Below are 23,099 nucleotides of genomic sequence, written 5' to 3' on the forward strand. Positions count from 1 at the left end.
TCTTAGGATAACATTCCAATTTGTTGCTATCACATTCAGTGCTCCACCCTTGCGGCGAAACTGTGACTAAAATTTTTTACTCATGAAAACGCCGAAAAGATGAATTGAACGCGCAGCTCGCGATCACTTCGCCTTTTTGCTTCATTGCACTCACGCCGGCTTTCCGTTCAAGGTCGCGCTCGCATTAGACATGAGGCTTTTACCTTAACATAATTATAGCAAGTTTTCCATACATGCCTCCACAAACGCCACATATGCCTCCAGAAATTCTGCCAAAACGTGTCATGTTTACATTTCTGTCCCTGTAATATTGCGGTTTTACAGCGAAAGCTGTTATGAGATCACAAGGGCCGTTTTTGGTGCCGTAGTTATCCGCCGCCGCCGCCGGTGTCCTCCGTAACCACTATCGCTCGAAATAAGAAAAAAATTTACAGGACGGAACGAGGTTCGAACCTGGACCCTCTGAGTGGGATCCTCAGAGCCATGTCGGTGCTTGAAACTGCTTTGCAAAATGACCCTATACAGGCTCCATGTTAGGAAGGAACCACATTAACATATGTAATGTAGCGTGGTAGAAGAGTAAAATAACCAAGCGTCACACAACGCGAATTCTGTAACCAGGCGTCACACAATGCGAATTGCGCAACGAGTGGGTTGTTGTATGCTTCCAACCCATTACAAAGGGTTCTGCCATAATTCTTCATCGTCATCAGCCACAGCATCAACAAAGTGCACATAATGGCTTACAGGTGTTTAGCAGGTACCACGGTTCTCCGCTGAATGACCAAAAATTGCATAGTGGCTGCTTCTCTACTTCACAAAACTTATGATGATTTATAGCGTAGTAGGTTCCTCGCAAGTGCACTTCTATTGGTTGCGAAGCAAGCCCATAAGGCTCCCATGATCCATTTATTTCTTCAGGGTCTCAATAAAGTTAACTCCCTCTCTCTATCTCTTTCTCATGTTAGCGTGTGTTATAAAGCGTGGTGGCAGAGTGACATAACAACCGGGCGTCACACAATGCGAATTCCGTAACTAGTGAGTCATTTAAAGCTTCCAACCCATTACAAAAGGCTCAGTCATAACTCTTCATCCTCATCAGCCGTCGCATCAAGAAACTGCTCATAATGCCTTACAGATGGTACCTCGCTTCTCCGCAGAATGACGAGTAATTCGTGGTGGGTGCTTCCCAACTTCACAAAAATTATGATTTGTGGCATAGTGGGCACGTTGCTAGTGTACTTGTATTAGTAGCTACAAGAGAGTTTATAACCGGCTCTAGAAATGCCGCTCTTCGAGCTTTCTCTGTGACTGCGCTGCGCTTTCCGCGCAGGCCTGGCGTTTTTTATGATTATTCGAGTAATCCAGTACTTACTCAACGGATGGTATATACTGTGTGAAAGATATTTTTTCATCACTGGTTTGTAAATGTTACAAAAAAAATCACAATTGAAAAAATCTTCATTTTGGTCCTCATTAAGACGTAATTTACACCACGTGGTGCCTCAATTAAAGGTCCGCTTTATGCTTCAATAGAAAGCAAACATTATTTTTCTTATTTGGCAAGTTTTATCATTACATTTTTTGTTTTAAGCAAGGATTTTGACATTCATCCTTCAGTTGTATACAACTTAAGAAGTCAGGCGAGGCCCCGCCGTGACGAACGAAGCGCAGCAACCGATGACCTCCGCGACTAAAGAAAAAATGCACTTATGCAAACGGCAATGGTCGCGGAAGGCAGTTAAACCTTTCCCTGCCGAGTTTTTTGGGCGAAAACGATACGAAAATACCGATTTTTTTTAATTCACCTACTTGATTCTACGTGCCTTGAAACATTAAAAAAAATATTCAAATGCACTTTATTCGTAAGATACACACAATACACACACACACACACACACATTCACTGTACTGCACCACTGAAAGTGCCCTGAACTCTCCAGTCTTCGGTGCAGCGGTGCAGGAAATGTCTCTTTGAAATTAAAAAAAATATATAAAGCGCCGAGAAGTGAGTCCGTGAAAACAAACGTTGGACGCGCCACAGGGTGTTTGCATACGTCTCAGAGCATCCACTGCCGATACGTACGAGACGCGGTCGCCGTCCGAATCCCATCATTTATAGAAACTATGCTGCTATGTGCAGTTGCCACACCCACAGAACTGGAATTCTTCATTTCATGAGTCTTCGGCAAACATGGACATTCTTTCTTTGTTTTTTTCTGAACGGGGCTGTTCTGACACGCGCGCACCGCTGACGCACAGAGGAGGGCGCCAGTTTCTAATTCTATATACCCGAATCAAATCCTTTCTTAACCAAAATGCACGCTTTGAGCGCATTTTAAAATTCTTTAGTGCACTATCTGTTGAAGCCAAGGACATAATGAATTAGGGTAGCTTAACCGCGGCGCCCCCGAATGCTTCTTTCACATTGTATGAGCCCAGCTCGTCTTCAGTTGGAGCGGTACAAACTGCGTGGACGAGCTCAGCTCATCTTTGGTAGGGAAAGGGTTAAGTTGTATACGACCTACGTAAGTTCCTTGGGACTAATAGGAGTATCAAATCAAGGAGTTACAGCCAAACCTCGATAAAATAAATGTGAATAGGACTACCAAATACTACATTTTAAAGAGCTCGGAGCGCAAGCACGCAAGTGCTGAAAGAAAAGCGATGCAGTGAAGTAAGAAAGGACACAGGAAAGTAAGGAGGCTTTCCTTACTTCAATGTGTCGCTTTTATTTCAGCACTTACGTGCTTGCGCTGCAAACTCTTCAAAGTGAACATTAACCAACTTGCCCATATCACTGTTCTTCCAGAAAATAATAACACAACAGTAATTCTACACCAGATATTTAGAACCTGTGCAGTATGTTCATTGCGAAGCAATTATTTTCACTGTTAGTAAGCTTCAGTGCATGACAGGAATACGTTGCAGTGAAGAAGCTTACTAATGTGACTGTGTCATAATGGAACACAAATAAGACCTGCAGCAGTGTGCTTCACTGGGCTGGCTGGTGCATTATGAAAAGGAAAAAAAAACAGCGCTTTAAACAGGACGAAGTGGAGACGACAGATACGGCGCTGACTAACAACGAAAGTTTGTTGCAAATCAACTACAATACGTACGAAGCAGGCATCTGCACAGACAACAAAACAAAAGTAGAATATGCGCATTTATCTCAGGTTTCCATATCTTGGAGAGTTTCTGCAAAGAGCTCTTATGAAAGGGTGCATCTTCAGTAGCTCAATGCCAAGCTGCCTCAGTCAGTCAGATGCTTAATGATGAAGTTCCACTTGGGATTTACTCTCAACAAAATGACACTCAACAAAATCAGGCACACCACATAAAAAAATAGGCAAGATCATGCCTCCATCTCATTGGCTGGTTCATTTTCACAGTCTTTGGCACTCAACTGCGCCGCCTTGACTTTGTTTCTGGTTCGAGACTTGTTGGCTTCTAATTTCTCCTTGAGACCAGCTTGGTGCTTTGGTGGTTGTTTCTCGAGATAGCGTGTGTCCACGGGAGTTCCCAGGATTTCAGGTACCATATATGGCTTCAGCCAGCCAACCAGAGGAGAGACGCCCTCGAAGTAATGGCCTTTCTTGTGATAAAACAACAGTCCATCCATCTGTGAAGAAAAACAGTGTGAGTGTTGCCTCCAAATATGAAGATGCCATTTACTGCCACAGCCACTGACAACAGGCACTTTTCTTACATGCTAATGGTCAAAAACTTTTTTCAAAGAGAAATGCTAAATCAATCTATGCTGACACAGTTTTCCTTAAAAAATGTTTTTGTTAATATCAGGGTTATAGGTTATTAGAACAGAAAATGAAGCTTGGTGTTCCATACACTCTTAACAAGGTCCCGCTTGAAGTGCTAGATATACAGTAAAAGCTCGTTAATTCGAATTCCACGGGAACGCTGAGCAATTTCGAATTAAAAAAAATTCAAAAATAATGAAAGTGAGCAAAAATGGGTGGATTTCGGGGGTGGGGGCACGAAAAATATTTATTGGCCAAAAAAGTCGGTGATGACCATCTGCTTCTTTTCTCTGAATGCCACAGCTGCGGCTCTCTGTTCCAGCGCGCGGACGCGGCGCAGAGAATCCTCTTCACCCTCTTCAAAGCTGAAGAAGAGACGCGCCACATTAAGTGCCTCCATCACCGCAGAAGCTGACGGGCGCACAGGCGCTTCGTCATCTTCGTCTTCCTCACCTTCTGGCTCTTCAGCAACAGGCTGCGCATCGGCTACTTGAGCGATAATGTCCTCATCAGTCAGGGCACCACACACCGATGCACCGGTGTCAACTTCAACATAATCGGCAAAACGTACGCCCCGAAGAGTGTCGCGCAATGCCACTGGCATGAGCTCCTCAGCCCCGTCCACGTCGACGTCACAACTATCCTGCGCACTTCCAGCTGCAAATCCACTGTGGCGGAAACAGTTTGCGATTGTGGTCGCGGTCACCTGTTCCCATGCGCGCACCAACATGTGCATGGCAGTGAGCAGCGTAATGCCGAAGTCCTTCCTGTCGCCCGCGCACAAAATCATTCTCTCCAGCATGTGACGCCTATAAAAGCACTTGATGTTCCTTATCACACCCTGGTCCATTGGCTGTAGGGCCGCAGTCGTATTTGTTGGAAGGAACACTAACTTTGTTGCTCTCAGCTCAACGTCGACTTTGTGCCCCGAACAGTTGTCGACGACAAGAAGAACGCGTCTGCCGCCCAGTTCCATTCGCCTGTCGAATTTCAGTAGCCACTTCCTGAATAGGTCACCTGTCATCCAGGCTTTCTTGTTTGCGGCGTACTCCGTCGGCAGTGACCGAATGTTTTTGAAGCACCGTGGCTTGAGTGCTTTGCCAATCACAAAAAGGGGGACCTTTTCCGTACCGGTCATATTTGCGGCGACCAGAACAGTGACACGCTCTTTGCTGCGCTTGCCGCCGGCACAGCTGTCTCCCTTGTAGGTGATCGTCTTGTCTGGCTGCAACTTGAAAAATAACGCTGTCTCGTCAGCGTTAAACACATCCTGTGGTGAGTAGCTCTCCAAGTACTGCTGCAGGGTGTCGCTTCTCCAAGTAGCGCATGTTTCGGCGTCCACTTCCTTTGCCTCGCCGGATAACGTGCGGAATACGAGATTGTGCCGCTCCCTGAAACGATGAAACCATCCCTCGGAGGCGACAAAGTCTTCAATGTCCAAGCGCAGGGCGAAATCGGCTGCCTCGGCCATGATGATAGGGCCGCTCAATGCGATACTCTGGGCTCTCATTTCTTTAACCCAGATAATCAAAGCTGACTCCAGTTCCGGGAACTTCGCTGTCCTTAGCCTTTTTCGACTGGCGCCAAAATCCTCGGCTTCATAGGCGTTTTCAATGGCCGTCCTGTTGCGTATGTAGGTTGACAACGTGCTCGGAGGTATGCCGTGCTTCCTCGCAATTTCGTATTTGCTCGAGTACCCTTGGTCAACCTCTCGCAAAATCTCCACCTTCTCCTTGACAGCCTTCGCGCAGTAGTTTCCTCGCGGCATCTTGCAACTTCGATGCGGAATAAGACGGCTTGACGGCGTGAACGAACAACGTGCTCGAGGAACAAAGTGACGCTGCCGGGTGTGGCCTAGGACTGCTAGGACTACTCCGCCGACTCCTCAGCGTCCCACGGGTCCCGCGTATACAAGTGGCGCCAGGCGCTGAGATAGCGGGAGGGCTACGGAAAAAAAAATTGCTCCCTGGATTTAGGAGGCCCTACTTTGCTCGCCCTTTGCTCGGAGGCCACTTGAAGCTCGAAAAAACCGGTCGTGCCACCTATTGTTCGGCCGTAAAAGCTTCCACTAGCGTTTGACGATGATGACGCTCGGCGGCGCGCGCTTCGAATTATCTGTAGAGGCGGCAATTTCTGTTTGAATTAACGAATCGTTTTACACATGGTCTCCTATGCACTGCGGACCGGACTGCGGCGACCATTTCGAATTATCCAAAATTTCGAATTAATGAGGTGTGAATTAACGAGCTTTCACTGTAGCCAGAAAACTGGGCATTTTTCATCTGGTTTCCTGGATATAGCCAGCATTTAACCAGGGCCTGATTAATAGTGTACCTTTAGAACATTTGGCTGAAAACAGTGACAGTAAATTAGTGTGGCCTCACGAAGTTAAAGGTATACTGATATTTTTCATATTTCTTAAGTAAGATTTCTCAAAATGTGATAACTTTAGCCTTTGACAATTTTAGAATGAAATTGACATTAGTAAACGTTCCCACGCACACACGCACATACACAAACAAACAAATATAAATGTATGACATTAAGGCAAGCTGGTGTGGGGACCCCGAAGTCGGTGTCGGCATCAATCTTTCGTTTTTAGTTTTTTCTGGCTTACCAAGCGTCTTTTCATGGCAAGCCTTTTGGTAATGTAAAAGGATAGTTGACTAATACCGCCTAAATAACTTTTGTTTAGTGTGTGCATGGAACACGCAGCACAATCACAACACAAGATGGAGGAGCAGCCTCCTAAGAGTCCTTTGTATATTGAGGATGCTTGCAGCAAGTACTAGTGGCTTAATGTGTACACATCCATCAAAAGAGTCAGATTTGCTTTGGTATTCAAAAAGTAGGTCCTAAGGGACACACAGTTTAACATTTCGGACACTTTTGTTAACACATAAACAACACTTTAGCGAGACCATGGCAAACAAGAGTGATATCAGTCCCTTCACTGCCAACAAGGCTATGATAGTAGTGCCCACACTAGTTGTGCCATAGAGAAAGCTATGGCCGGTCTGCTGATGATTATGATTTGTGGCTTAGCCCTCCGTGAGGGATCAACAGCTTCAAAGCACCCACAAGCTACACAATTCAAATGGCATGACACTTGATGGAATACTAGGCAACTTCAATGTAACGTGTGCAACTACTACACTCAGACCTCATTATAACAAAGTTGCATCTGCCACGAAAATAACTTCGTTATATCCGAAAATTCGTTATAAACGTTTATTTGTAACACTGTAGCTATGACAAGACTATTCTTCATTTACTTCATTATAACCGATAATTCGTTATATCCGTGTTCGTTATAACGAGGTTTAAGTGTACATAATTGCACATGACTCTCCTTGTAATAGGATGGTAACGTTTAGGAATTGTGGCATAGCCCTTTGTGGGAAGCTTTAAAGCTCCCACACATTCTGCAATTCATGTAATGTGATGCCTGTTCCAGTACTACTCAACTGCAATGTGATGTGTGTGCCTACATAGATGCACGCACGACTACTAACATCACAGAAGATTGCTGTTGATAGCAATGATGAATCATGGCTGAGTACATTGTAATACAGTCGAAACCCGCGATAACGAAATCCCGAGAGAACGAAATTCTCACCTCAACGAAATATTTTCGGAGCACCGGCGAACGCCCATAGGAGTCAATGCATTTTGTAACTCGCGACTACGAAAGATATTCATACTGCAGTCCTTCATTAATGAAATTTTTGAAACACGAGTGTGCAAATAGTCTACTCTCGCAACATTAACTACATTCGAAAACTCTGAAGTGCATTCATGCTACACTTAAATTGTGCAAAACTATCGCCACAGCACACTTGAGAGGCAGCCGCCATCATTGTTTACCAAAAAGAACATAAAGCTGGTGACAATGGTGACGATAATGGCTTGCCGAAACACCTGCTCGTTATCGCGGGCTACGTAGCCAAATCCACATTCCTCATGGAGTTTCGTTCGTTGACATGGCTCTGTGCTTGGCTTTGTCGGCTTTGCGCGCACATGGTCGCGTGTGTGGAGCCATTTGTGGAGCGTTCGCTTGGCCGCTTGGTGCAACGTGAACTGTGTGTTGCGATTGCTTCGTCCAATTTTGCTGCCTTCAACGAAAAAGTGGAAGTTCATCACGCCGGAAGATAAGGCTGCAATCATCAGTAAGGTGGAAAAGGGCAGAAAAAAAAATGGACATCGCCGAAGAACTTGGCTTTGCGTGCAGCTTGCTGTCCACGAGTCTGCGCTGATCCGGCGGAGCCGGAGGGAGGTTCGCCTGTAGGCGCACTCGATGACGGTACTGGTGACCGCGCAGTGCCGCCGTCACTGACCAGTGCATGGGGCGAACTTTGTGCCGTGGCAAACATGATTCCCGATCGAGAGGCATGAAATTGCTGCATGGTAAGGCCCGCCAAAGCAAACTTACTGAAATTTGGAAATAAAATGTGTTTTTTGTAAATTCCATGTATTTTCTGCCACATTCTCGCGCCAACGAAATTCCCGCAAGAGCGAAATTTTGTGCTTTCCCCGCCGATTTCGTTATTGCGGGTTTCAACTGTAAATGCAGTTTGTTAGCATAAAAGTGACCACACGTTACAAGAACCGCATGGTGCAGAATATTCAACTACAAAGCTGCACATGCAACTCCTCAATGACTGAAGGCTGCTGTTCGTCACACTGATGAAATAAATTGTGAAATAGCCCTCTGTACTAATGGGTGGGAAGCTTTAAATCTAGAGCTGTGCGAATAGCAAAATTTTGGGTGCGAAGCGAATTCGAATAATAAAGATTGAGTGCGAATCGAATCGAATATTTTCGAACAATTTTCGAATATTTCTCAAACATTTTTCGAATAGTTCGAAGTGAAATTACAGAAAAAGTTGCAGAGAATCCCTAAGTATGTTCTTGTGAGATAGCAACATGAAAGTGTTTCTTTTCGCTAGGTTGATGAAGCACTGGTGGGGTCATATTTCATAGTTGTCTTTCTTATCAAGAGTGAGGCAATGTAGATGCCGAATTGTATTTATGTACATGATTTGGTGCAACCAAAGTGTTGACGACAACACTTTACGCGTGATAGGCAGAGATGCCATTTCCTCAGCCTCTCCTCCTCTTTCAACTTCTGTGGAAGCCCAACTGATGTGGCGGACAAGGGTGTGCTCCCTTGAAGTGCGGAGTTCCAAATCTGCCTCGTAGACGTCGATATATAAGAACGTCTGAAATTTTGGATGCTAAAAAGCTTCGGCGTCCGATTTTTTCGACTTCCTGCCAAATTTCAGGTCCAAAACAGCATTAATTGAGCCCCCAACTCTGCCACATCTTTCATCTCCATATTGGAACCAGCGCTTTCTTGAGTTAATACCTTTGCGACCGTAGCGGAGCTTGAAAGGCAGCTTTGCCGCAATACGGGGGTGTGATGAGGTGAAGCATGTTGAAAATCTAGGGACCACTTCTAAACGGACGTTGACTGTCTCTTGGCTAAGTTCGACCGTAACGGCCCTTGAAAGGCAGCTTTGCCGCAATACGGGGGTGTGAGGAGGTGAAGCATATTGAAAATCTAGGGACTACTTCCAATCGGACGTTGACTGTCTCTTGCCTAAGTTCGACCGTAACGGAGCTTGAAAGGCAGCTTTGCCGCAATACGGGGGTGTGATGAGGTGAAGCATATTAAAAATCTAGGGACCACTTCCAGCCGAACATTGACTGCATTTGTTTTTGGGAAGTTCGAATAGTTCGAATAGTAAAATTTCAGTGCGAATCGAATCGAATAGCAAACACTATTCGAAAAATATTCGAAATTTCGAATATTCGCACACCCCTATTTAAATCATCTGCCAATAACACAATTCACATGTCGTGACAACTTGTGCAATATAGGTATACTACCTAAATACCACACAACGTGTTCAACTATGGTATAATGTTGCACACATGACCGTTCATGCAATAGGACACCTCTCAAGAATCTTTTTCAGAGCAGCCTGCAAGCATTGGCAGAGCTCAGCCATAAAATAACTGTCTCTGGCGCTGAAACTGGGGTTCAATCTTACTGAGAATTCATATATTTTCCTGGTGGAAAAGATCATCCACAAAAATGGCTATTTTAGTGAGCACATGACAGCTTACACTATAATACAAAAAGCCTAGTGCACCAATCTACTGAAGAAGTAGGCACAAGAATCTGCTTACAAATATTTTTAGCCAGATAATTTTGAATGAAAAACAGTAAAATCTTCTTCATAAATTCTTGTTTGTTGGTTTTCCCGGCTCTTAAGCTAAGGAATTTGAATACCATTTAACTTTGCGTAGGCCATGTTCATTAGCTGCCCCTTATTCACATTTCAATTTTCATGTGTTATATCAAGGAAATGTAATTGCCTGACTGCTATGTGCTGCTGCCGAAAATGGTCACAGCACCTGCTGTGTGGCACCCTCTGCACAAGGGACAGCATGATTGCCCACTGTGTCTTACCAGAACTTAGCCCAATGACCAATGGCCATTGCAAGCCTACAGTACTCACGGATTCAAATGAGACAAATTTTTTAGTATAACGAGTAGTATTCGCAATTGCTTGAGATAACCACGTCATGTCGCAACGAATCTGGTCTCTAAAGATGTTTGCTTTGATCTACACGTCCGAGTCGAAATTACGCCGATATGACCTGAACTGAAAACGGTGGAGAGGACAGTATCTGCATTAATTAGCCCTAAATTGTCCTGTTTCAATCAATGAGGACTGTACTGCTTCCCAATGCTTCCATGAGTACTGCTTCCTAATGGGCACACACATGTTATTGTGACTATGCCATATGTCACCTTTGCAATGTCCCCACACCATATTTTCTCGCATATAATTGGTACGAAATATACAGAAAACACACAGCTAAAGTTGGTGTGCATTTTATACACGAATTGTGGTGCACAAGTTGGCTTCATGGGACTGCTTCACGGTATTACAAGGAAGACAGCTTCATGCGGCAATTTTAAAAAATTTCTATTTTTCCACAGTTTGTAGTTGAGGGTGTAGGTTATATATGCAGAGGCAGGTTACATGCAAGAAAGTATGGTAGTAGTTGATGCCATCTGACCCTTACTGCAAATTATTATTACTGTGTACTCTGCCCTGCCACCTTGTTTCTCATTGCGTTGTGCCCTAAAATTTACTAATCTCAACAGCTTTTTGCAGATGTTACACTTTACTGGGTCATCTGCTCTTTCTCTGTGGTCCCCTAATACAGTCGACGTCCGATTTCCCGGACCCTCAAGGGACCGCGAAAACGTCCGGAAAATCGGGCAGTCCGGAAAAACGAATGCACGTGAAAACGCACATTTTTGGTAGGTATTTTTCGCAGACGGAGAGGGTCACAGCCGGAGTACAAGATTCCCATAGCAATTCAGCCAATGCATTGTTTAGGTGGCTCTGAAAGGAGCCGTTTATAAAAAAAAATACGACGTGGCTGGCACTACCTCATAAGTCAGCACTTGGGCGCAAAGAAGTCGCTTATTTTCTTTTGCACGGTCCACTTGCCCGCGATTATGTCTGCCTCAATTTCAGTCAACGTCATGTTGCCGCTGTACACCAATGACAGTGTCATCAGTGCTCGCATCAACTCCGTGTTCGTTGGCTGTGTAGGAGCTGGCTCTTCGTTCTCGGTGTCGGCATCGGAATCCTCCGTAACTTGATGAATGATTTCGTCATCGGTCAACTCCGCACATAGCTCGAGGTCTTTGTCAGCGTCGGCGAAGCCCTCAAGGGTTATCTCGGCTGGAATCAACACGCCGCCAGCGCGCAGATCGTCGAAGGCAACGTCCGCGGATGGCAGTTCGTCATCGTGAGCCTACGAGGTGGCTTTGTGCACTTCGAAGGCGCGGACAAAGACGAAGGAGCAGTCGGTGCCATTGCTGTAAACGGCGAATCCGCTAGACGAAAAGCGCAGCACGAAACAGCTAGGAACTCGGTGGATGCTGAAGGTCGGGAAACGTGATCACTGAAGGTAGCGTGCAGCAGCAAACGATCAACCACAGACACGACCGCAGAGCTGGCACAGCTGACAAAACAACACGTGAACGAACACAGTGAGGTTTGGCTTGGCTAAGCTACGGCTGGCAACGGATTGACACGTGCGGTTTCGAGGTTATGGCAACCGCGGCGCGGTGCGGCGTTGCTGCTGATGCGCGGGTTCAAGGATATGAAAATGAAAACAACCAAAATGGCGGCGTCGGTGGTGACTTTGGGTCGGCGGTTAACAGTAAAAAGTCCGGGAAATCGGATGGCGAAGGCTATAAGCGTCCGGAATTTCGGACTTTTTAATACATTGACTCTACGGGGAACTTGACGGTGCCACAGATGAGTCCGAGAAATCAGGCATGTCCGGAATTTCGGGCGTCCGAGAAATCGGACGTCGACTGTAAATGTAACAGCAAGGTTTTACTAAAATACTAGTATTTCAAAAATTCAGTGTTCAGCCATACCTCATCTTCAAAAGGAAGTGGCGAGTTCATAAAAGCAGAAATGGCTTCCTTGGTGCAAGGATACCGTGGCAATGTCACAAACCGACAGTGCCTGCTGCCGTCATTGGTCTCTTTGATCTGAGGAATCTCGTTTAATTTCTCATCAAGCCAGTAGAACCGAAACTCTGCCTGCAATTTCAAAAGAGAAACACATTCAAACTGTTAACATTGTACACTAACGAAACTGTGTTTAGCTCCACAAAACAGGAAGAAAATGACTGCTTCAATATTTAAAAAAGTGGTAGACTGGGACAGTACGTAAGTCATACTTGCTATTGCACTAAGGTGAGGACTACGGACACAGTGACAAACAGAAAAGTCACAGTTTCACCGCAACGGCGATACAATGAATGCGATGCCAACAAATTGGAATGTAACACGAAGAACGGAAAGCAGCTCGAAATTGTCAGCGCATCACTCGAGCGCAGAGGACGCACGAAAAGAACGCACACATGACGAGCGTGAACTATCATGCGTCACAGCTCCATACTTGAAGCGCACTGCTGAAACATAAAGCAGGACGCACGAAACGAATGAACAGGTACAGACAGGAAGAGCACGAACTAAATGTCGCAGTTGTTACTTATTTCTGTTTGAACAGCGCACTCCTTTCGCAAACGCGGCTGCTGCAGCGAGCGAAGGCGAAGTGACCTTCAAACGCTCTGCGACTTCAGCGCGGACATCGCGGGGAAAGCACAAGACATACAACCCCCACTCGCCCCCCTTCTTTCCTTGAGATAAGCGCGCGCTCCTCGCGCCATCTCGCTGGTAATGAAGAAACGCTTATAAACGCCTGCCATCTCCAAGTCCGGCGAGCGGTAAAGGGTGTGTATATAACGCTCGCCGTTAGCTACCTAGAGGATCTGCGTTTCGTGGTGTAGTGCTTAGCGCCCCGCGCTGCGGAGCGACTGGTCCCTGTTTCGATTCCGCGCCTCGGAAGCATTTTTCTGAATTATTTTTCTTTGGGGCTCTTATATATATATATACATACTTATACATATACGGTGAATGACGGTGGCGGGGACGGGGGCAGACAAAAATCAGCTGAGACTGTCCATATAATTGCTATCGCAATAAAAGAAAAACTAGCTTGCAAATGAGCTTATTAAGTCAGACTACACAAATAAGTGGTAGACAGAAAACAGGAACATGTGAATAAAAAGATGATGCTAAACACTGCAAAAAAAAATAATAATAAAACACTCAGAGGTAATGTTACCAGCTGGTGCACACGCCACTGCCTCTAAAAAACTGATCTCCTTATACTGAATGAAAAAACACTGCGCAAAAAGCACGAGGACTATAAGCTTGCACTTAAAACAGATGAGGGCAAACTATCAACTGAGTTTATTTGAAGAAACATGACTACTTATACATAAAAAAACCAATACCACCACCATGACATGCTAAGGCCCTATCGCAACAAGAAATCAATTTCTTTTTCTTCAAATGCCACTGATGCGCAGCTAATGCACGTGTCTCCTGTGCACACAATGTAACAGGCTTTGAGGATCTCACTCTTTAATATATCCCCAGCTTGTGGCAAAAATTTGGTGTGATTAAGAATTAGAGGGCAGTTGCAACGCTCACAGTGCTCTGTCATATACCCGCTCGCATTGTATGCTACACCAACTCGCCCAAACAAAGCTCCTTCTGATCTCCTTATCAAAGGGGGACATAGTAGATGGTATGCTCACGTCACCTGCACAGCCTCAATGACAATACGGGTGTGGACATCCGTGTGTTTATACAATTTTGCGGCGCTTTCGAAAAGAGGTGTACACCTACATGCGCTGTAATACTGTGCAAGGCACCTATCTTTACCAATTAAGTTATTGGCGTGTTCCCCCTGGTGATCATTCTGACCCTTGCAACATGTGCTGCATGCTTCTGGTATTACATGCAGCAAGCAGCAGCAGCCTTTTCAAAATACAACGCTATCTCTCTCTTGACCCAGAAGCCTTTGAACCTGTTACAGATTACCTCCAAGACAGAGTGCAGCGACGCTATTTTCCCTCCTACGGCATGCCCACCTCTCCTCTCCCCCATTGTCATTGTGCACATGATGAGACAGTGAGCATCTTTAGAATCCTTCCTGGCTCACCCTAGCACCCACCGATTATGGCTCAAAGGGCACAATAGCATCTTTCACATGGAACAGATGAACGACGAAGGTGCAGTCCACCTGTGTTCAGAAGAGTGGAAGGGAGACAGGCACGTGTGGCTGCAAAACTCGCTCTATTCCATGAACTCACAGCGCACATGGTACTTGGAGAGGTGTGGCTAAAGTTAGTCTGTACGAGCGTCGTAAACTTGAGGTGCAGCAGCTCGCATGTTTTTTATTTCTTTTCCTGCATTTCGGGTTTTCCTTTTCCTTTCCACGGAGACATCTGGAATCCAGATTCAAGAAGTTGTTTTAACTAATAATGCAACATGAGAACATTGTAGTAGGTGGTCTAGGTATTTCACCAGAGAAGACATACAACAGTTCATGGGGCAGTGGCTGCTCATTGTTATGTGCGATATAACTATTGAAATCGTAATAGTTATAAGTGCATATGATTATGTGGAGATGGTAGAACCATATGATATTAATGCTGTATGTGCAAGTAATGGTGGGTGCTGGACAAAGCCCTGTGTCAAGCATTGCAGCGCATCAACAAATGGTTACCTCACTGTCGCAAACAGGGTGCGACTTCCAGCACAAGAGATCCAGAATGTAGTATGTTCGGTGCACTTCTGAGAAGACACAATCCAGCAGGCAGAAATCTAACAAAAGGAAAGTTACACTATCAGAATTGCCATATTCAGGATTCACGCTGAAGATGTAGGAACACACTGTGCAGACCGTATTCAAGAATATTTGCTGCGATAGATTTTTTCTGATATTCACACCAAGAGTTCAACGAAATATTTAGTTTTTTATGCCTACTGCAGTGTCAAGAAATAATGTTGCACTACTATAACATCCAAACACAGAATTAAACTTTGTAGTGCCCGCCACATGTGTATACGGCTAAGTCCATTTTTCGTTGCCGTAACTGCCAAGCCTATTCAAACGAATATTTAAATTCAACAAAATTTTATGGTTGTAAGTCCTAATTGTTTAACTCATAACTGGCCTGTGATCAATTGAGTAATTGGAAATATTCATGCCAATCAAATGGCACTGCTTTCGCGGATTCTGTAAAACAGGGCAAGGAGTTTGTGAGGTGGTACAAGCCATGGAGGAAAATTAGGAAGGTACATGTTTAAATATATGGACAGCTTGTGCAGCACGAATTTTATTTGCACTTAATAACAACAAATTTGACTTGCTCTGGTAAAAAGAGTGTTCCACACTCACCGTCTTGGCTAAGAGCAGCGCTAACTAACACTCCCAAGGGTTGCATGCACATAGATAACTGATAAGTGGACTAAGGGGACAACAGCCACTGTAGCTCAGTTAGTAAAGGCATCGGGCGCATAATCCGAAGGTCGCAGGCTCGGTCCCTGCCAGGGGCTAGTTGTCTTTTCGTCCACTTTACCTTTCTTCTCATCTATATCACAATTATTACAATACACTTAAAACAGTACACTCAACAGTCCCTAGACCTTCCTTGGCTTCATTATCTGCTCGTTTTCATTTAAAGTTGTGTCAAACAAAGAAACAAGCCCTCGAAAGTTCCCTTCGTTCATTTAAATCATGCAAAATCGTTTTCATTCAATTTGACCTAATGAGTGAATGTCTGAAGGCTCTGCTTGGTATACATAAACTGGTGCAGCGTGAAAGACTTGCAGTACCTGACGTGATATCTTTACTGCGCAGGGAAGTTTCGGACAGGGAGCCACATTCACAATCTGGCACAATTTCAATTGCAACCATTCAACTAATATGTTAGCAGGCATCAAAGCCACAGCCATTGAATGTTGTAACAACTCAGTCACTGTCACAGCACAGCGTAGCGACATTAGCATAACATGTGCTTTTTGGTGCATTTTAATTATCATGTGAATGATGCATGTGCTAAAGGGTACTAGTAACAGCATGCGGTGGTAACATGTTTCCTGGAGGCTACATTCACTGTAATGATATGAAAAAAATGTATATAAATACATCTTTTCCCGTGCTGGTACTTTTTTTTCCTAAATAAACCTGGTTTAGAAGGATTTTGCCACTCGTTCTTTGAGCAAAAGTGCATGTAAAACAGGTAGGCCACAGTGTGCTAACCTGAGTGTTTTCCATCTGAAGATTTGCTTCCGCCTGGAAGTAGCGATGAAAACATCGCAATACGGTAACCATTCCTCGCATAAGATTTTGTTGAGCCCTGGAAGAATAAAGCAGAATGAAAACCAACAGGGACGAAAAGATGTGAAAGCTGCAAATTTAAACAACATGAGCACATACTGCGGAACGAAAGCTTATCATTAGCACTCATGGCACCCAGATCGACTATCTTTAAGTTATATGACTGCGTCTTCTTTTTAAACTAAATATAAATACAGAGATTGAGGGTTGGTTAAAAAATGTCAGAAGTTACCCAATGCAGCAGCTTCCATGATGACAGTTAATTCAACATTCTTCCAGTCAATAAACTTGTCCCAAATGAGTCATATAGTTCAAAGTATTCTTCAAAGCTGAACAATGTGTTGTTGAGATTATAGCCAGCCTGAAAACATTCGCGATACAGAAGAAAATATAATAATGTCCATACAACTTGCTGACCCCAATCAGCACCTCAATAAACACAACTTAACCTTGCATGAAAGCTTGAAATCACGTTTAATGCTGTATGCTTGATCTGCAGCGCAAACCTGATTCATTAATGCGTGTTACGCTGAGGAAAATTCTGTAAACTAATCAAAATTTACACAGTAAGTAAACAACCGTCACTTCATCTAAGGAAAGCAGTTCTTCAAAATAAGTCAAACTTGTGGCATTAGTTTTGACATACTTGTGCCCCTTGTTCCTTTGTACTCCTGCCTTAGCATCTTAAAACTAGTACCCCAACTTGTTCCCACAGTTGGCAAATTACATACAACCGTGCATTTTGCATTAGTTGCATGGGCCCCGAAGACCACATAGAAAAATTACAAAGAGCTTGGAGAGTGGGCACAGAGACAAGAAACGACAACTTTAGAGGACCTCTGACACTGAAATTTCAAACTCGAGATGTTTGTGTTGTTTGATTGTCATGCATACGTAGTCACTTCTGAACGATTATTACCGGCAAATGTTGCCTTTAAGATATTGTAATTTGGTGTTAAGGTAAGCGTGACTACTCATCTGAGTTGGCAGCACCTTGCGACATCGCCACTGGTATGACATAGGTCGGAGACCTCGTGTGACATTCCACGAGTAAAGCGAGTATTGTCTATGTCACGGACAAGTTTGCGGGGTACACACCATACCATGACTGGCACCCGATGAGAGCTATTGTTCCTCGTCCCTCCCGCTTCGTTGCCGGTCTGTTTTCAATGTGGTTCTGAGTGTTTACGCCAGGAATGCTTTTCTTTTTCCCGAGGGGACACGCTCTTGACAGTTTAGTGAATGCATAATAGGCTTGACTCCTACCGAAGCACCCGTGTCATTTCATTCCTTACGCGACCAAACCTTGAGCACATTTTCAACGCGACCAAACCTTGAGCACAGGTGATCTTAGGCACTCCCCCACGGTGGGCCACTAGTTTCTTATGATTTTAGGCACGTGTTTCGAAGTGACTCTAAAACTGGCCATAATTAAGAATGCTACCATTGATTATACGATACGTTAGAGTATTTACAATTCAATTTCAGGATTATCAGACACAACGCTGCAAATTTCAGTAGAAAAAGTCACAAACAAAAATTTGACTGTCAGGGGTCGTTTAGAGTAAAGGTTTTGAAGGATTGCCCTGATCTTAGATCTACAAGTTCAAGATAGAACAGCGATTTTTGTGACATTGTATCTTCTGAATGTGTGAAGCTTGTGTCACGTTGCCGTGTTTATATGCATAATCTTTAGGTTTAAAAAAAACTTGTGTTAATGATATGAAGAGCTTGGTCATTTATATTGTATAATTGCACACTTCACCATGTTTGCAGTGCTTGCTTTGGCTGGAAATCAATTAAAGGTAGCGGCTGAGCAAGAAAATCACTGGTATCGGCTGTGCCCTTTCATCTACACCTAATGATCATAGTGTATCAAAATGGAGGATACTGTACCTTCGATGAAACAACAAGACAACGCTTGGCAACTGGGCAAGGAACCGTGATCCAATTTTCAGCGAAGTCTTCTGGTACGTCCACAAGCCATTCTGACAGCATCAGCTATAAGAAAACAAATACAATTTAGTATTTTTTTTACATTATGAACCATGAACACACAAGAATTTTGTCTTTGTTAAGGTGACTATCCATCTGTGCTGAACATTTACGATTAGTCATAAATCCTGTCAATGGGATTTTCGGGGCTCTTATTGCGCATTCTTTCCAAAATACAGCTGACAAGCCCAGCTCATCCTGCGCTTAATTATTTTTCGTGCAGGCCTGAAGACATCTGAGCTCCTGTGATGCTTTTAGCTTTTTCAAAATGGCGTGCATGAGTATGGTGCTGATTTTTCTGTAAAATCAGCTACCGCAAGGAGCTGCTGAAGAGCAAAGTTGACAGGACAGACTGTTCACTTTGTTGCTAGCTTTGCATTTCTAAATGGCATCCTTCGTGGTGTGAGTGCACGCAAGTCACGCACTCACACCACGACGGATGCCATTTAGAAATCAAAATGAGTTGAATTTGTAAATTCTGCCTTTTCAACTGCGAATGACTTTGTACTGGCCTCCGACAACATTGGTGAGTTCAGCTCAGTGCAGTGATGCCCACGCTCGTTACAGTGTGAGTTGTCAAATATTATGCACTAACTTGCCAAACAAGTCACCCTATCAAGTGTTAAAAAAGAAAACCCTCTCATTAAAGGGACTCAGAAACAGTTTTGATGATTTCGTATAAATGCATTGAGCCAGTAAAGCAAGTCCTAAGAATTATTGCCAACCGATTTAAATGCACTGCGTCAACTGCGCAGTTTATTATGAGAATTTAAAGATGCGAATGACTACAGAAAACAGCGGCTCAGCCAAACGAGTTTGCAACTTCTCGTGTCCTTTTTACGTCGCAGTGTTCCATATGTAGCATCGGCGACCGAACTGATTGGGTATGTCCAGTCTAGGTAACTGAACCTCCAGTGGACAGCAAGAGTCACCTGCCTGTGTTACAATGTGCTCTGTGTTGACATGAGCCATGCAACAGGGTTTATTATGAGGTTTCTTTTCTTGGACACAAATAACTGCCCTAGCTGCGATGTATGCCGCAAATCTAGAAATTGGTGACTTGTAAAGCTTGTGGGGTTGCACACGCAACCCATTGTCTTCAACGCGGCGGCACCTCGGCTTCGCGCTACGTTTGTACGCGCAGTGGCGAGGGGGGTTGCGTGGGAGAGGGCACGTGCCGCTCCTGCAGCCCTTCGCGCCCTGCTCCCTGGCCGAAGTCGAGATGCCCCGTTTTCCCTCCTTGCCCTTTTCTGGAGGGACTCCTCTCCAGACCCCAAGAGACGCGGCGCGGCTTTCTTGGGGACCGCCTTGTCTTTCGACTCGAGCAGCGGTGACGACCACAGCTTGATCGAGTCGGGAGCCACCCAGACGCCATCACCCCCTGCGCAACGCCCGGTCTATCGTGAGGCAACTGACTGCCTCAGGGCCGGACTGCGAAGCCACGAGAGGTGAGTTGAACCTTATCGCTCTCAATCTCGTGTGCTTCCCATTTTGTTGTTGTTTTGACGTTGTCGTGCTGAACTTCTCCGCCGCTTCGTTCCTACCTTGTATTTTTGTTGCGTTGGTGGCGCTTTTGGCACAATAAACTGTGTCAGGCAAAGAACTTGTCTCTGTTACCACTGGCCTGAAACCCGCCGCGGTCGCAACTTACGCGAACCGCGGGATAGGGGTCACAGCTCTGACTGTTAGGGCTGCTGCGTAGCACTAGTAGCGAGTAACTACACTCCTCTAGTGCGCGGTGTGATCCAAAGACGGGACAGTTTCGCACGCGTGGAACTGTTTGTTACAAAGTAACCCCTATAAGCTGCGACATCGTGAAAGGCATGTAAGGCAAGTGGTGAGTGGAGTCCCTTCAGCTTCTCTGTGAAGTGAGTGTCGGGCTCTTACCATTCGATCAACGCCAGGATCCACACGTCTGCGGCTGTAACATCAACCCTTGAAGACACAACCACATTGCTCGAGTTCATGCTTGTCAGTGATCGTTCTGAAATACTTTGTCCGCATACTTCATGGCCTCTGCAGACCATCGATGCAAAGGAGAACAAAATAAGAATGGCTGGTAGTGTGGCGGCCAGTGTGGCAGAGCAGATATCAACCATCTGCACGCTTTGTTTCTGTTACCCGATGGCATGCACCGGGCATGCTGCCGAAGCTAATCGCGGAGGCCACACCACGGAGAGGGCAGCACAGCTCAACCCGTCGTGTGCGCTCAACTGCCAGCGACGGCTGGGCGTTTCGGTGAGTTAAGGAGGCAAGACAGTGGTGAGGAAGAGGGTAACCATATAATTGACCTGTAACTGCCTTGATACAAGCAGCGTCGCTTGATTTATGGTGTGAATGATTTGACTGATACTGTAGCCTAAACACTGACAAAATTTCACAAACCGTTTCAGGGTCCCTTTAATAACAAACATCACCTTTCTGACAAATTGCTTCCACGCTGAAAAATAAAGAGAATGTGGTGATCGTTAGCATTCAACTTCGAGTGCAAGAGATCTTGAAATGGCATTGAACGAAAGTGGTGCGCAGTAAAGACCCTCTTTATTTCAGAGGACAAATTTTTGTTTTCTAGTAAACTTCACCGTTCCGGCAAAAATATTCGGCCCGTTCCTACTTTGCACGATCGCTAGAATAAAGTTATTAAATTTTTTGATACTGTCCTTAAAGTAGTTAATACTGATACTATGAATTCGCTATAGTTTCAACATGGTATCTCTTGACGGCACTGCTGCGCACGCATAGCGCCACACATGACAGCACCTAGCTGCACTGAAGGATGGCAGAGATCGTATCGTAATAGGATGGCACAGATGGCATCCTTCTATAACACAAGGTCTTCGGTCAAAGCACTCGTTTGGAGGAAAGTAGAAAACACACATACCCTGTTCTTGTATATCCTCGGTGCAGTTGCTCCGAGGCCGCGATACGGAACAGTCCATTTTCTCATCATTGTCTCCCGAGGCACCCCGATCGTCAGAACCAAGAGCAAGGCGGACGTGCATGTTCGAACAGATCGGACCGTTTCCTGTTGCAACGAAAGATCAAGCTCAGATCGCCTACTAGTCGAGCGGGCAGTGTACTCCACGCAAAACTTACTTTTTCTGTTCCTCGAAAAATGTTTGCCTCCGCGCTTCTTGCGATGATGCGCTGCACTTCAACTTGTACGACGCAAATCTCGGATGAGGGGTCGCGGTGCTATTTTCATCAAGGGATACTTTTAAGCCTGACGAAAGGCTATCTAAAAGCCCATCCATCGTGTCGGATCGACGCAATCAACACGTAGCTCAGGTGGTTTTTACAGCTCACACATACGAATACAAGAGCGTGACAGCCGCCATTAGGGTGGCTAGAATGGGGAGGTGTGAAAAGCGGCCTCGGAAACCGGTCCCCAAAATGCGCCGATGCCGCAAGGGGCGCTGTACGCAGGGGCGCGTGGCGTTGAGCAGACGATGTATACAGCGCAACCTTGCTAGCAGGGTGCGACGAACATGGCTCGCGCTATTTTTGCGTGCTACATTTTCTAACGTTAATCGTTTTTTTTTTCAGCGAATGCACTAATAAAGGGTTGACTTTTATCTCCTCCTCAGAAAAATCGCGTTCGTATGCATTATCATGTAGCAGGTTGCAGGCACGTGGCCAGGATTGTTTTTTTTTTTTTCGGCGGGTGCCGGAGGTGGGGGGGGGGGGGTCTTGCCTACGTGCCTGGCAGGTTGCATACCGAGTATAGTGAACTAGAAGAGCAATACCGAGTAACACTGCGCGACAGTAATACCGCTCGAGGCACATTGGGCGCGCCACTTCTAAGCACCGTGTTTTTTTTTTTTTTTTTTTTGCGCTTGTGTGCTGCCATTTTACCAATTGCAATTACGTATCACTGCAACATGTTGAAGTCATTTTCAATGCTTATTCACATTGTTAAAAACTTGCCTGCTCTCGTACTTGGGCCCATTACTATTCACTGGCTTCTGGTCAAAATGTCATGTGTACGTTTTGTCGGCAGAGGGGAAAAAACATTAGTTGGAAAGAAAGCACATTCGTACACGAAGCAAGTTTATTTGAACTGTGCAATAAAAAGTTCTCTACAGAACACAGGGCTCACTTGGCTTTCTTTTCTTCCTCCTTTTTAAAAGAAGTGCACCCGAGTTAAGCAATAAATGTATGCAACAGATCGCGTTAACGTAATGCTATGCTCACTGTAGCCGACCTGCGACGTTTGCCCGATCTTTTGCCGCATTTCTGCAACGGACTGTGCGTGGAGGCGAGCTGTGCTAAAAAAAAGTGGTCAGCTTGTTCTCAACCGACTGAATCAAGCCGTACAGCGCGCCTGGTGAATAAAGGAGCTCACCATGGTCGCACTGCCAAGAGACACGCGCCGGCAGATTTATGGAGTCTCATTTTCTTTGGTGATGAGGCAAGCGCTGCTTTGCAAGGTTCACGATGCAAAGAATCTCTTCCCTGTCACATAGTCCGCGATATAATAGACAAGGCGGACACCATTTCTTCAGCGTCAGCTCTCGGTATCGCACGAGCCCACTTC

General features: G+C 45.2%; 1 pseudogene; it reads right to left on the bottom strand.

Moving 5' to 3' along the window:
* Nucleotides 1-1,944: 1,944 nt before the first annotated feature.
* Nucleotides 1,945-21,894, bottom strand: LOC119387133 (snurportin-1-like; annotated as a pseudogene).
* Nucleotides 21,895-23,099: the final 1,205 nt, after the last annotated feature.

The sequence above is a fragment of the Rhipicephalus sanguineus genome, chromosome 3, assembly GCF_013339695.2.
Source record: "Rhipicephalus sanguineus isolate Rsan-2018 chromosome 3, BIME_Rsan_1.4, whole genome shotgun sequence".
NCBI lineage: Eukaryota > Metazoa > Arthropoda > Arachnida > Ixodida > Ixodidae > Rhipicephalus > Rhipicephalus sanguineus.